The sequence below is a fragment of the Peromyscus leucopus genome, chromosome 8b (assembly GCF_004664715.2).
Source record: "Peromyscus leucopus breed LL Stock chromosome 8b, UCI_PerLeu_2.1, whole genome shotgun sequence".
Taxonomy (NCBI): Eukaryota; Metazoa; Chordata; class Mammalia; order Rodentia; family Cricetidae; genus Peromyscus; species Peromyscus leucopus.
This window is the reverse complement of record NC_051086.1, coordinates 32,752,974-32,767,125: the sequence shown is the minus strand read 5'-3', so window position 1 is coordinate 32,767,125 and position 14,152 is coordinate 32,752,974. Positions and strand designations below refer to the sequence as shown.

At 43.1% G+C, this 14,152-nt stretch overlaps 1 protein-coding gene across 2 annotated transcripts in view; it reads left to right on the top strand.

The window, feature by feature from the left end:
- Nucleotides 1–5,213: 5,213 nt before the first annotated feature.
- Cnot6 (CCR4-NOT transcription complex subunit 6) overlaps nucleotides 5,214–14,152 on the top strand; it is a 43,662-nt gene continuing 34,723 nt past the window's right edge. Inside the window, exon 1 of one of the 2 annotated variants that reach the window (XM_028854987.2) lies at nucleotides 5,214–5,394. The gene's annotated coding sequence lies outside the window, so the exon portion shown is untranslated. The remainder of the gene's footprint in view (nucleotides 5,395–14,152) is intronic. The other variant, XM_028854988.2, reaches the window with a different exon arrangement.

Here is a 14,152-nt window from a genome sequence, read left to right as displayed (position 1 = left end):
CGAGTGCTGGGATTAAAGGCATGCGCAACCACCGCCTGGCAAACCTTATAATATGGTCTGCATAGTGAGTTCCAGGCCATCTAGGGCTGCATAGTGAGTCCCTGTCTCCAAACAAACAAATACACAGATAGAAGTAAAAAAGAGTATTCCTCATAAAGACCTGCCATTTAATAGATTCCAGATCCAGTCAAGTTGACAATCAGGGCCAGGCGGCGGTGGTGGTGTACACCTTTAATCCCAGCGCTCAGGAGGCAGAGGCATGTGAATCTCTGTGAGTTGGAGGCCAGCCTGGTCTACAGAGTGAGATCCAGGACAGGCACCAGAGCGGCACTTGTTGGTGGGAGTGTACAGTGGAGAGAGTATTGATGACTAATCACTTGTGGGTGTTGGCATCTTACATTTGAGCTGGGAGGAATCTCCAAGGCATTTCCAACATTGCCCAAACTGAACTCCAACCTGGCCCTACACGTTGAAGCTGATACCAAATCACCTTCCAGTTGCTGGGGCCAAATCTCTGAAAGTCATACCTGATTGCTCTCTGCCTCTCACCCCACACCTTAAATCATCAGAAAATCCTGGGAGAGGTACAGTCCTACCCACTGAACCAGCTCCCCACCCTGCCTCCTCTGGATGCACTAACCTAAAATTTACAGGTTCACTCACTTGTAATAGTCTCTGGTAGTGAAACAAAAACACACTGGGCATATTATTTGGAATGTGATTGATACACTTTTAAAACTTGTCTTGTTTCAAGATATTCTCAGCACATGTGTTAAACGTTATAGCATGAAACCTTTAGGAATTAGGATACCTCAGTTTGACTTCTCATCTTGGGAGTAAGTATTTTTATCTGGCGATTAAGCTTGAGGTTGACCAACAATTAATCTAAATGCTCAGCTTTTAGGGGTGTGGTTCCAGTTGGAACCAGGTTGAGACACACTTTCTTCTTTATGCTTCTCTGGTTTTTTTTGCTTTTTTTTTTTTTGTTTTGTTTTTGTTTTTCAAGACAGGGTTTCTCTGTGTAGTCCTGGCTGTTCTAGAACTCATTCTGTAGACCAGGCTGGCCCTGAACTCACTGAGATCTGCCTGCTTCTGCCTCTGGAGTGCTGAGATTAAAGGTGTGCGTCAACACCAACTGGCTCTTTTCTGTTTTTTTAAGGTTTTTTTTCCCCTCAAATTCATGATTAACAATTTATTTTTGGTTTTTCGAGATGGGGTTTTTCTGTAGTTTTGGTGCCTGTCCTGGATCTCACTCTGTAGACCAGGCTGGCCTTGAACTCACAGAGATCTGCCTGCCTCTGCCTCCTGAGTGCTGGCATTAAAGGCGTGTGCCACCACTGCCCAGCCCAGTTGATTTTCTAAGGTGAATCTTCAGGGAGCATGTTGAGCTCAGAATGGAAGCCCTGTTTCCTAGTTTATAAGGTTTCTAGGTATCTTCTCCCAATTCCACCTATGAGGAATGAAGCCAGGATAAATCAGGCATGCAGAGAAGTGGCTGGCAGGGGGTGTCTATGTATAGGAGATCTGACAAAGAATAAACCTTAAGTTTCTGTGGCTTTCTGCCTTCTAGCTCCTGTTTCTCTCTTTCCCAACATCATCTCATCTCCATCTTTCCCCTCTGCCTATTCTCTCCATTTGTTGCTTATATTCCTTAGGTGAGGTTGAATCCAGCTCAATTATATGGGCTGGGGTGCAATTGGAATGTGACTTCTTTTTTTTGGTTTTTCGAAACAGGGTTTCTCTGTGTAGCTTTGCGCCTTTCCTGGATCTCGCTCTGTAGACTAGGCTGGCCTCACACTCACAAAGATCCGCCTGGCTCTGCCTCCCAAGTACTGGGATTAAAGGCATGTGCCACCACCACCCGGCTGGAATGTGACTTCTTTGTGGCCAGGGCACTACATTCCCCTGAACGTGGTATTTGGTTCTGGAATGGAAATGAAAGCCAGTCCAGGACAGGCTCTCATTTTCTTGCTGGTTTTAAATCCTATAGAAGATGGTATTTACTTTGGTTCAATATGGCTTCCAGTAATATGGTTACCATAGCAGTGAGGAGAGCTTAGAAAGTTGTTAGTCCTCAGATCAAGCTAAAAGGATGGATGGCGCTAGTGGTGGCACTGGTTACCAGCAGAAAAGTCATGAGGCATGGCCATGACTACCAGATTTACAGAGAGCTTTATTAGGAAGGACAGCGGGGAGAGAGAGGGAAGCTGGGCCTGAGTGGAGGGAGCAGAGCAGAGAGCAAAGAGAGAGGGTGGGGGTCTGCGTCCGGCTTTTAAGGTGCAGATTGTGACCATGCCAATGGGTATATAGGCAGACATGGTGCTGGAGAAGCAGCTGAGAGTTCTACAACTTGCACAGGTAATAGGAAGTAGTCTGAGACACTGAGAGGTATCTTGAGCATATGTGAGATCTCAAAGCCTACTTCCACAGTGACATACTTCCTCTAACAAGACTACACCTACTCCAACAAAGCCATGCTTCCTAATAGTGCCATTTCCTATGAGCTCTTGGGGGCCAACTACATTCAAACTACCACACCAACTACTTCCTTTTCTTTCTTTCTTCCTTCCTTTCTTCCTTCCTTCCTTCCTTCCTTCCTTCCTTCCTTTCTTTCTTTCTTTCTTTCTTTCTTTCTTTCTTTCTTTCTTTCTTTCTTTCTTTCTTTCTTAAAGCTGTTTGAATTAGATTTTGAATCAAATGAAGTCTAATACACTAGAGACAATAAATAATATGAGGAAGAGCTATAGAGACCTGTAACTTTATAATACCAGATTCTAACTGAAGAAACTGTGGCCCTGAGCCAAGAGAAATGGAGGTGGAGGGCAAGGATAGAAAACATCCTTAGTATTACACAAGGAAAAAGAACTCAGATTGTCAGTGATTGTCTTTGGATACCAAGGCTCCAGCTTTACAGAGGACATATCAGAGGGTTGAATAGCTAACCAGGGTCCGTATTTCAGGATCACCAGTGTCTAGTACGGCTTGGCTTCCCCTGTACTTAACCCACTAGAGGAACCATGGAGCTTCCATTTTTAAGTATTCTGGTTCCTCAGCATTCAGATTATAAGGATTGGCTTCATTGGGCAGTCTTCACTGCATTTTTTTTGTCATTGTAATCAGTTCGAACAATATCATGCATTTCTGGAGACCTCAGTATTTGCAGGCTAGTCTATCTCAATGGCGTTGAAGAAATCCACTATCTGTGTGCACACAGCTATTCTTTTGCTCATGTCCTCTTTTAAATGCACACTGGGCTCATGATTGCTTGGTGGATGGAATACAGAGGAAGAGACATACTTTAGATGACCTGAGTGCTTCTCCTTCCTTCCTCTTAGAGCCCTGAGTTGCCCTGTTAGTGACTCAGGATGACCTCAGATGGAAGAGATCACCCACAAAGACATAAAGAAGTACTCCCAGGAGTACTCTATTAGGGGACACAGGGGTACCAGATATTCAACATCCATCCATCTTTACCAGGCACTGGCATGAAAGACCACAAATGAGACCAGTGGAACTGTCCAGCAAAGCATCTGATTCATGAACTATAATAGAATTATTGCTAAATGAAGCTAAGGTTTTTGTTACACAACTAGACCTCTCCTCTGGAGGCATACAGTCACTCTCAAACAGGCAGTTCCCCTGGGGCAAATGAATTACAAAAAAGAACCCTCCTCCTCCAGGCTGGAACACAGGTTGCTAGGGTACAGAACTGGAATGGGAATGGCCCAGCAGAAGGAGTGGCCCCCCAGCCTCGTACCCTTTGTATAAAATAGGCACTGAACCATTTGAGTAGGTCAGGGCTTGGAGGGTATGGAGGAATATCTTCAGGTAGCTAGTCATACATACCTGTCCTTACTCATTCCTCATGTATGATGGGCTCTTGCATTGCGTTCACTTTGTCTAGTGTCCCATGGCACTAGAGACCCGGAGCTGCTATCCTGGCAAATGGCAGGTCATGATCATCTCCAGGCAATGCTGGAGCCAAGCAAACACAAACTGCCTTGAACAGAACATCTGGTTCTTGGAAGGGCTTTTTTGTCCCTCAGTGCTTTGCTCTCCCAGCTCTCTCTCTCTCTGCCTCAGGCAACAGTCACCCGTTTCCCACATCCTGGAGCTCCAGACAGACTTCCTTGAGGGACGTGCATTTATTTCTTCCTTGCTAGTTCCTGGAAACCATTTCACATTCATATCTTTTGGGTTGGTTTGCCACGAGGTTGGGACAGCTACCTGTATCGCCAGTGTATTTTGTCTGTGGATGTTACTCTTGCCAACACACTACTTGACGCTGACTCAAGACAAGGTGGAGTCTAATTAATCCTTGAGCCCAAAATACTAGTCAACTATTATTCCCTGACGTAAACATCATTAATCAGCCCATTTCTTTCCCCGCTTACCTGCAACCATAGTTTTCCCAGAATAGATAGACTGTGTTAGCCTTTGAATGCGGCTATGGTTCGTTACTTAGACTAGGAGCTCATCAAAAACTGTCTACTGATGAATTTTTTTTTCTGCATAGTTAGGGTAGGAACAATTCGTCGACTAGTGAAGATTGAACGTTTTTGTCTCTCAAGATACAGGATAGGTCAAAAGTCTGAGAGCTTATCTGTGCTTCCAAGAGATTGACAGGCCAAGGAAAAGAAAAGTGAAGGAGAGGAGGGAAAAAAAATCAAGGGAAAAGTGGAGATAAAAGTGAACGAGAAAGAGAGAGAGCAGCTGAGAGGAGGAGGAGGAGGAGGAAATAGGAGGCGTGGAGTCGGCTAGGCGCAGAGAGAGCGGGAAGAGAGGCAGGGAGGGCGGGCAGGAGCGCGCCGGGCCGGCTCACTGCTCCGCGGCGCGGGGGTCAGGAGCCCGGGCTTAAGCGGCGGCCTGCGAAGACCCACCCCCCCCCGCCTGGCGCGGAATGGTCGCGCCCAGCAGTGCCAGCCAATGGGAAGGCAGGATGTTGGCGAGGCGGCGGTGAGCGGGGCGCTCGCTGGCTGGGGTGGGAGGGGGACGGCGGCCGCCGCCATGATGCTTGTTTGCTTTCAATGAAAACGAGGGGGGCGCGGAAGAGGAGGCGTCGGCGTCGGTGGCGGCGGCGTCGACGGCGCGGAGGCGAAGGCGGCGGCGAGCGCGGCGAGGAGGGCGAGGCCGGGGGCCGAGGGGGCGGCCGAGCGTAGCGGCGGCTCGCGGGGTCCGGGCGGCCGAGGCGGGCGGCTGAGGAGCGGCGCCTGAGGAGGGGGGAACAAAGAGCGGCGGCTGAGGCGGCTGAGGAGCGGCGGCGGCGGCGGCGGCGGCGCTGCAGCAGCGGGCGGGACTGGTATGGTGGTTCCACAGGGCAGACCCCGCTGCACTCACCGGGAGGAGGCGGCGGCAGCGGCGGCGGCGGCGGAGGAAGGCGGCGCAGCTCGAGAGGTGAGCGCGACGGGCTCAGCCAAGTCCCGCCGAGGCTCTGTTGCCTGCGCCCTCCCATCCCCCGGGGGTCGTGCCCTGGGGACCCCGAGCGCGCACTCACACACAACTTAGTAGTTCTCGGAGTGACGTCTGTCGGTCCCCCCTCCTTGACACACAGCAGTCGCGATCCCCCGTCGGTCCCCCGGGCCGCGCCCCCGCGCGGTGTCCCGGGGCTCGGCCAGGGTGGGTGTCGGGGGCGGGGGGGAGTGTTGATTGACGGCAGAGCGGCGGCGTCCAGAGGGGGCGGTGGCGTGAGCCCTAGCTTCTGGGGACCCCCCACCCCACCCCCTGGTTCTGGTCACGCGCACCTGGTGTCCCGGGACTCGGGGCTAAGACCGGTGGCAACTTTGGTGAAGTGGCTGTGTGGGGTGGCGCACTGTGCGGCGTGGAACTTGGCACTCCGTGGACAAACAGCAGCGCTCACCTTTTTCCTCCCAAAAGTATCTTAAAGTCAGTTTAACGCCGACGTTTACTGTTAGGGCGGGGCGGATTACGTGGCCAAAGAAGTAATTATCAGATGTAGAGATTATTGGACTCAGGATTTGAGTACCAATACCTCGAAGACATTTTCCCCTAGTTTAACCGAAGCGAACCTAGCCTTTTCATGTTTCAACGCCAGTGGTTATTTATTTTATTTTTGGTAACATTTTCCATCCCCCTTTGACCCTTTCTACTTTGACACGGTCTTCAGAGTCTGTTCAGAAGCAGCTGTAATCTTTGCTTTTAACTGTTGATTGCAAATGACAACATTGTGAACGTCGTCTTATTACTGCGTTTAAACAATCTCCTTGAATTTGAGTACAGGCAAACCTGTTTTGCAGGTAGACTGCCCGATTATTGCTAGGGCTAAATTCTTGCCTACCTGTGCTTGGGATTTTTAACTTTGGAGAAGAGAGGGACTGTGAATTAAGCAAAAACCAATTCGGTGTGTAATAGCACCGTTTTCCACACTTCCCTGGAATTCTCCACTATTCCACAGCAGTTCTGTAGGCTGGTCAAAAGATAGTGAAGACATATTTGGCTTTTTGTAATTAATTGCTGCTAGTGTTTTGAATGTGATGCTTTCTAGAATAAATTTTAGAGTTAAAAATTATATGGAACTAGTGGTCGAGTCTAATTCTCTTACACTGCCCACAAGAAAACTGAACCCTAGAAAGAATAAAGTGACTCGACCAAGATAATACAGTTAAGAGGGCAAATACAGTTAACAGGCTTTGTGTATTTGTGAAGACATGTTAAGTGTGTTCTAGTCATTAAGTATTTGTTTTTTTAGAGACGGAGGGAGGTGTTTCAACAGTAGATATTATTTAAGGTAGATCAATGTGACCATTTCTCAGTAGGTGTGTGCTGTGCTTGCTAACCTGGACAGAAAGTGTGTGATTAAAAAGACGTTTTCTTGTGTGACTTGAGATGTGTCCTTGGAAGTCAATCCTATGTAACTTCAGATATGGCTGGTGGCTGGGAAATTTCAGGCTTTTTTTTTTTTAATTGAACAGGCAGAAGTTGGTGTACAGAACTTGGGACTGACTACAAATAAATACTACACATGCATTTTTAACTAGTATTTTGGTTAATGTTTAGACATCCAACTGTACCCATATTAACCTTAAAAAAAAAAAAAGGTGGCAGTGAACAGGGTCTCAATATATAGTCCCTGCTAGCCTGGAACTCAGATCCTGTTTCTCCCTCTGGAGTGCTAAGATTAAAGGTGGCGGCGGCAGTGGTGGTGCATGCCTTTAATACCAGCAGAGCGAGGTGGAGCTCTGTGAGTTTGAGGCCAGCCTGGTCTACAGAGCGAGATCCAGGAAAGGCACCAAAACTACACAGGGAAACCCTGTCTAAAGATTAAAGGTGTGAAGCACTATGACTAAGTTTTTCATATAGTGCAGCTCAGAAAGGTAATATATGTAAGATACTGGAATAAATGATTGAGGTAGCCTATAGTTGTATTCTTTGGTCCTTGTGTGGTGAGAGAGCAATATCTTCAATACATTTGCAACCCTCTCCTATGTGCAAGATCCACTGGTTAGGAAGCTCTGGCTTAAATGTTTTGTTATTTTGAGAATGTTCACATATATTCACCTAAAATGTATACTTAAGATTAAATTATAAGTATGCAGTACTGTGTATATATATATACACTTTTGTTGTGGAGGAGCAAGTTCTGGTTTTAATTTTTTGAAACCTTTTAGCTTCTACAAAATCTTTTGTTGGTGTACATTTTTCCTTAATTGTACTTGTTACCAGGCAATGGAGGTAGCCATGTTACAATGAAATGTGATTAATAAACACCACTTGTAAGTGCTGACTAAACCCAAGTATAACTGCATATGCATAGTATATCTGCATTGGAGTACAAAGGATTGCAATAGAGTTTGGCATTTGAATAAGTAATTAAAGAAGGAAAGAATGGTTATTTGAGTCTAAGATGGAGGCTGATTCAGGCTGCCTAATTTTACCCTTTGGGTTTTACTTTTCTTTTGTCCATTTATATTTTTCTGATAGGTTGTACATTGAGGAATAGCATATGATGGTCCTGAGGTAGATGATGAGAATTCAGAGGTGACCATATTCATGTTCTGCCTTCCTGTCCTGCATAGGAGTAATGGGTGTACAAAGTGCTTCAAGGAACAGAAGAATGATTAAATTTATGGAGGGTGTGGTGCCAGTTTAAAAAAAGTAACACTGACTAGAAGCTTGCCAAGTTGGAGAAGGGGATCATTCTAAACAAAGGGAACAGTGAGTGTACTGAGGTATCAGGTTTGGGGGTAAGGCCAATGGTAAGATGTTACTGGAACAGTGGGAGTGACTTGAGAACAACTTGACAAAGGTGTGTCTAGCCTAGATTTTGAAGGAGTGCTTGCTAAGCTAAAAGCTAGTTCCTTTCTCCTGTAGCAAAGGAGGGTCTGATTTTTTAAGCAAGGAACAAAGTGATTTAAAGATATCTTGGCATCTCAGTGTGGGGAATAGAGACTGTGCAAATAAAATTCAAATTATACTTGGACTAATACTGAGTGACTGTTTTTTGACTTGGATATGGCATTTTTTTTCTTTGTTGTTGGTTTTTTGAGACAGGGTTTCTCTGTATAACAGTTTTGGTGTCTCCCTTTGTAGACCAGGCTGGCCTCAAACTCACAAAGATCTGCCTGGCTCTGCCTCCCAAATGCTGGGATTAGAGGCATGCACCAGCGATGCCGGCTGAATATGGTATTTGTGTGGCTCCTTTTGTAATGGGCTTGAAGACTGCCCAATTGCTATATAATAAAGGGCCTAATAAAATCAGAATGTCAGTGTTTTGGAAATGTTAAAAGCAGTCAAAACAGTGAAAGCCCTAAAATGGTACACAGGAAACGTCAAGTTTGTGAACTTTGCTTCTTAGAGGTTTAGGCAGGCTGGAGAACTTAAATGGAACACTTAACTCTTTGCTCAACTAGAAATCAAAGCAGTTAGGCTGTCTAGAAATACTATGATGGTTTGTTAGGATATAGTATCTTGTGAAATTTTGGGAGAAAGACAAGAATTTTTCCTTAAAATTTCTGAAAGTAGAATATTGAGACTGTGAAGCCATAGAGCTCTTTATTTTTACTACTTTTTAATTTTTCCTTTTGGGTTTTTGAGACAGGGTTTTTCTGTGTATTCTTGGCTGTCCTAGCACTTGCCCTGTGGACCAGGCTGGCCTTGATCCACCTTCATCTGCCTTCTGAGAGCTGGGATTTAAGGCATGCGCCACCACCACCTGGTTATAGAACTCTTTTTTTTTTTTTTTTTTTTAATAAAGCTGATATTACAGGTTTTGTATGGAAATCACAGGACTTGGGAGGAAGTGGAATCCCAGGATAATACCCAAAACGTTAAAAAGAACAGGAACTTGTTAAGAATGCTGTAGGAATGATAGAATAAAAGAAAGGTTATTGAATCTACTTTTAAACTAAACAGCAACTATTAATCTTAAATACATTGGTATGAATTTTTGTATATTGTTACAAATTTAAGGTTATTTTTGTTATAGTATGTATATATGTTTATACTCTTGTTTAAGGTATTGTTCCTGTACAGCTCATTTTAAAATGTATAGTTCTAGTCCTTAAAAGCTTTATTACAAACTATTTAGGATACTTTAGAAAAACAGGTTAGTAGTTATCTATAATAACAATCAAACTTGCAGTCATATTAGGTATGTTTTCAAGGTTAAACATATATTTTTAGATAGATGGTTTTCAAACACTTTAAAAACTTACCAAATATGGCATTTAAGATGTTTTAATAATATAAGGCATTTCATGACAGTGAGACACATCTGCTCCTGACAGCACCTATCTACTTTAAAAAAGGATGATGGGCATTGAAAAACCTCCATATGGAGTTTGCTTTCATTTGTGGCAAAGTTAGCCACTGGGCAAAGAAACTGCCCTTGCCTTGATTACTGACAGTATGCTGTCCAAACTGGACAGACAGGACATGAAGACAACTGCCAAACTTTGCCAAGACAAGGTGAGACAGTCCTTCAAAATTCCTGCTTCATAGAAGAGTCTGTCAGATAGTTTAGGCCTGTAGGCCAAAGATTGGTGTTCCAACATTGCAGAGGACTCCTGGGGTCACTGTCCAGGCAGCCAAATGTCTTTGTTGTTTCTTAGTTTTGGAAGTTGCTTGCTCTGACTTCCTGTTTACTCAGGTAATGTTATATCCTTGTTAGACCTTTGATGGGGTTGAATACTAGATAGTTATAGTTTTCCTTAGTCATAATAGAAAGTAAGTTAGGTACAAAATTTTGGACTCATCGAGAGAGGATAGATAATGGAGTAGTTGAATTTGTGAAATACAAATGAACTGAACATTGTGAATATAATTCTTACCTGATAATTGTTCTTATTGTATATAGTTTTACTGTGTTAAAGCCTTTCCTTTTTATTTATTCAGAAATGAGGAACTGTTGCAGAATATTTTTTTTACACTGTGTGAAGATGTGTCACTATGATTGGTTTAATAAAGAGCTAAGTGGTCAACAGCTAGACAGGAGAGAATAGGCAGGACTTCTAGGCAGAGAGAACTCGAATCTAGGCACACAAGAGATGCCAGGAAGACATTGAAGAAGTTGGACATGTACTACAGCTATTTAATTTCTTAGAGAGGTTACCAAGCCACGTGGCAGAACATAGATTAAGAAAAACAGGTTAATTTAAGTCATAAGAGCCAGTTGGGAAAAAGCCTAAACTAAGGTCAAGCTTTCATAATTAACAATGTCTCCATGTTGTTATTTGTGAGCTGGCAGCCCAAAGGAAAGTCCAACTATAATGGTAGCATTTTTTTTTTCATGTTAAATGGTTAAGAAGTAGATAAATATTACAAAAGTTGTGGTATTTAAAAACCACCTGGTTTCTTTTGAGTGGTTGGACATCCACAGGGTTGCTCTTTGTAAGTTACTCTGAATTGCTAGGAGAGTTACCTCAAGCCGGGAAAGCTGTGACACCAGAATTGAATGGGTGTGATCCACAGCACAGGAGGAGCTGACTTGCTGGTTAATGTTCCTGTGTGTTATCATGTATATATTTTTGTACATCTCAGTTTTACCTGGGGCATTTTTCTGTCTTCATCTAGTGTTTTTTTTCCCCCACAGGCAAAATAGCACATAAACAAGTGACAAATTTGCAGTGTACTCAGATTGTTCAGTACTAAGTCAGTCATGTTGGAGCAAATTCATATTTTTCAAAACAAGTGTTATGTTAAATAGAACTGCTTATACTTGAATACAGTATTTGAAAATAATATTATTCAATTCAAAGTGCGTTTGCAGTGGTGCAGAGATAAATCGACATGAGGTTCTGTGGTAATTAGAAATATATAAAGCATTTTGTGTGTCCTTAGGAAGAATCTAATTTTGCCTGAGAACTTTGAAGGAGTTACTTCAGTGATCTTTGAGCTGCATTTAGGAGATGGATATGGATTGTCAGGCCGAATAGAGGATTTCAGAGAAAGCAGCAGCTTGTCCACAGTCATGCACGACTTGGACTGTGCAACATAGGTTGCAAGGATGAGAGATAGGAATAGAAGTTAGGAACAGCCCTGGCTGCCTTTCTGAGTGTTAGAACATCTTCCTGTATATGGTGGGAATCCATGGAGTTGGGGTGGAGAGATGTTACATGTGACATACTTAGGAAGCAGGTGTAAAAATAGGGAGATTGGATGAAAGGGGTCAGGATACTGGGATTAGAGAGTTCATTTAGGTCTTAATGAGAGGATATGGACATCAGCATAGAGTGTAGAAAAGCTAGCATACTCTTAACAGTTTTGAAAGTACTAGAATTAGTGATAGACAAGCAGTAAGCTATGGTTCAGAAATTCTTTAACTCTACTGGAAGTGTGCAATACTGGGCAAATGTTTTATTTTAAACTCTTGTGTGTGGTTCCCTCCTGTAAAGAAAGGACAGGTTTTTATCTCATGGGTTGCTATGAGAATTAAGATAATACAGATACTGCATAGTAGCTGTTTCTCATTTTCTAGATTTTCCTTTTTGTATTTGTAGAATAATAGTATTGAGTATCAAGGGCTAGTTAATTGTATCAAAAACTAATTTTTTTAAGATCTAAAAAAAACTATGTCTGTCTGTCTGCCTGTCTGCCTGCCTGCCTGCCTGTATTTTTGAGACAAAGTCTCCTATGTAGAGCCAAAATTCCTTGGCTGGCCTGGAATTTACTATGTAGTCCAGGCTGCCTCTCCATGGTATTAGAGGCCTGCACTGCCACACTTGGCTTGAGGGTTGTTACCATTTCAATGCATGCAAAGTGCCTGATAGGCCTGAAAAGTAGTGAATGTGGAAAAAAAATGGCAGGGATTCAACTCAGTTTTGCTATTATGGCTGTTGATGTTTGCTTGCTTGGACTTTTTTCTTTTATCCCTAACTATCATAGAAGCAGCATTCTGTCTGAGTTCCCATGGACAGTAGCAAGGTTCTTTTGTCTGATTTCACTTGATTTTTGCCTTCACCACTTGAAGCTTAGGTACTAAGTTTTTCATATTCCTGATAAGATAGACTACAGCTTCTATTTTTTTTTAAAACTATCACAGCTTTCTCCCTTGAATTCACATGAACATTGATTATGAACTAACCACTAGATGGCCATATAAAAATATTTAAAATATAAATAAATACTCTCGGAGTGCTACTTACTGTAATAGGTAGGTTTAAATTAAGGTGAGGTTAGTCAATACAGCTGTATACCAAATTTTCAAGGTTGAGAATAGCTTAGAACAAGAGATAGTAAATTCCTGTATTGGGGAGGGATAATTGTCCTTTTGGATTTAGATATCCAGCTTGGCATTTGAGTAAAGTCTAGAGACCATGTGTTATCCATGGCATTTCGGGCAGAAGCAATAGCATGTACTACAGCTATTTAATTTCTTAGAGAGGTTAAGTGGGCAATGAGATTCGTGATGAGCCCAGAGGAAACAGACAGGTTATGAATATATCTTACTCATTCTAATAATGAACCTTGCTTTCTTTGTTCTCTCATGTAGAGCTTGCCCTTCCATATCTGCAGACTCAACAAACCATGGATAGAAAATTAGAAAAAAAAAAAAAACCTCTGTATTGAACATGTACAGATTGTTTTCTTGCCTTTATTTTATTATTATTATTTTTTTAATGCTTTTTTCGAGACAGAGTTTGTCCATGTAACTGCCCTGGCTACCCTGGAACTCTCTCTGTAGACCAGGCTGGTCTCAAACTCACAGGGATCTGCCTGCCTCTGACTCTTGAAGGCTGGGATTAAAGGTGTGTGTCACTGTGCCTGGTTCTTGCCCTTATTCTGTAAATGATGTCTTGTAGCAACCATAGAACACTTACATTGTATTAGGAGATGGTTTAAAAGATGGTAAGATAGAGAGATTTTATATAAGGTACTTCCTGGAATTTGTGTATTCATTTCGGTTCCTGGAGCCAGTTACTCTGGAATCAGTCCCTGGCAGATGCCTTGGTTCAACTATATTTAAGACCTTGTCTCAGGTTCAGTGAGAGTCAAATAAAATGGGGGGGGGGGCAGTCACCAAAGATGATACTTAGAATGGATGAAGGTAGGAGGAGAGTAGAACAAAAAAATAAATCTGAGACTGCAGGTAACTCTGATAACAGCTGGAGGGCTTAGAAAGAATTGATGAGAAATTTATGTGAGTTGGAGTCTGAAATACTCATTTTTGTCTTAGAAACTTTTAGTGTCTCCAGTGCACTAAAAGTTCCACTGAGGACAGCTCCTGCATGAGGTTTCTTATCTGTAAAGTATGTGATGGAAACCCGCCTAGAAGAGAAAACAAATGTGATACTTTTTTCTCTCTCAAGGCTGGTCTCAGATTCCTGGTTCTCTTGCCTCTGCCTCTCAAGTGCTGGGAATACAGGCTTTCTGATGCCTTTGAGAGTCAAGGTGACTCAGGTGTAAAGTGAGAGTAAGTGCATCACTAAAAAAGGTTGCACAGTAAGTTAGGACTGTCATCCGAGAAATCATCTTCATTTCCTAGAGTACAACTAACACATGTATTAAAACAAGGTAAATGGTTTTTCTTTTTCTAAAATGTATTTTCTTATACAATATATCCTGACTGCAGCCTTCCCTCCCTCCACTCCACTCAGTCATCTCCCCCTCCTCCCCTGGGCTCCACTGCTCCTCAGAAAAGAGCAGGCCACCCAGAGATACCAACCGAACATGGCATAATAGGATGCAATAAGACTAG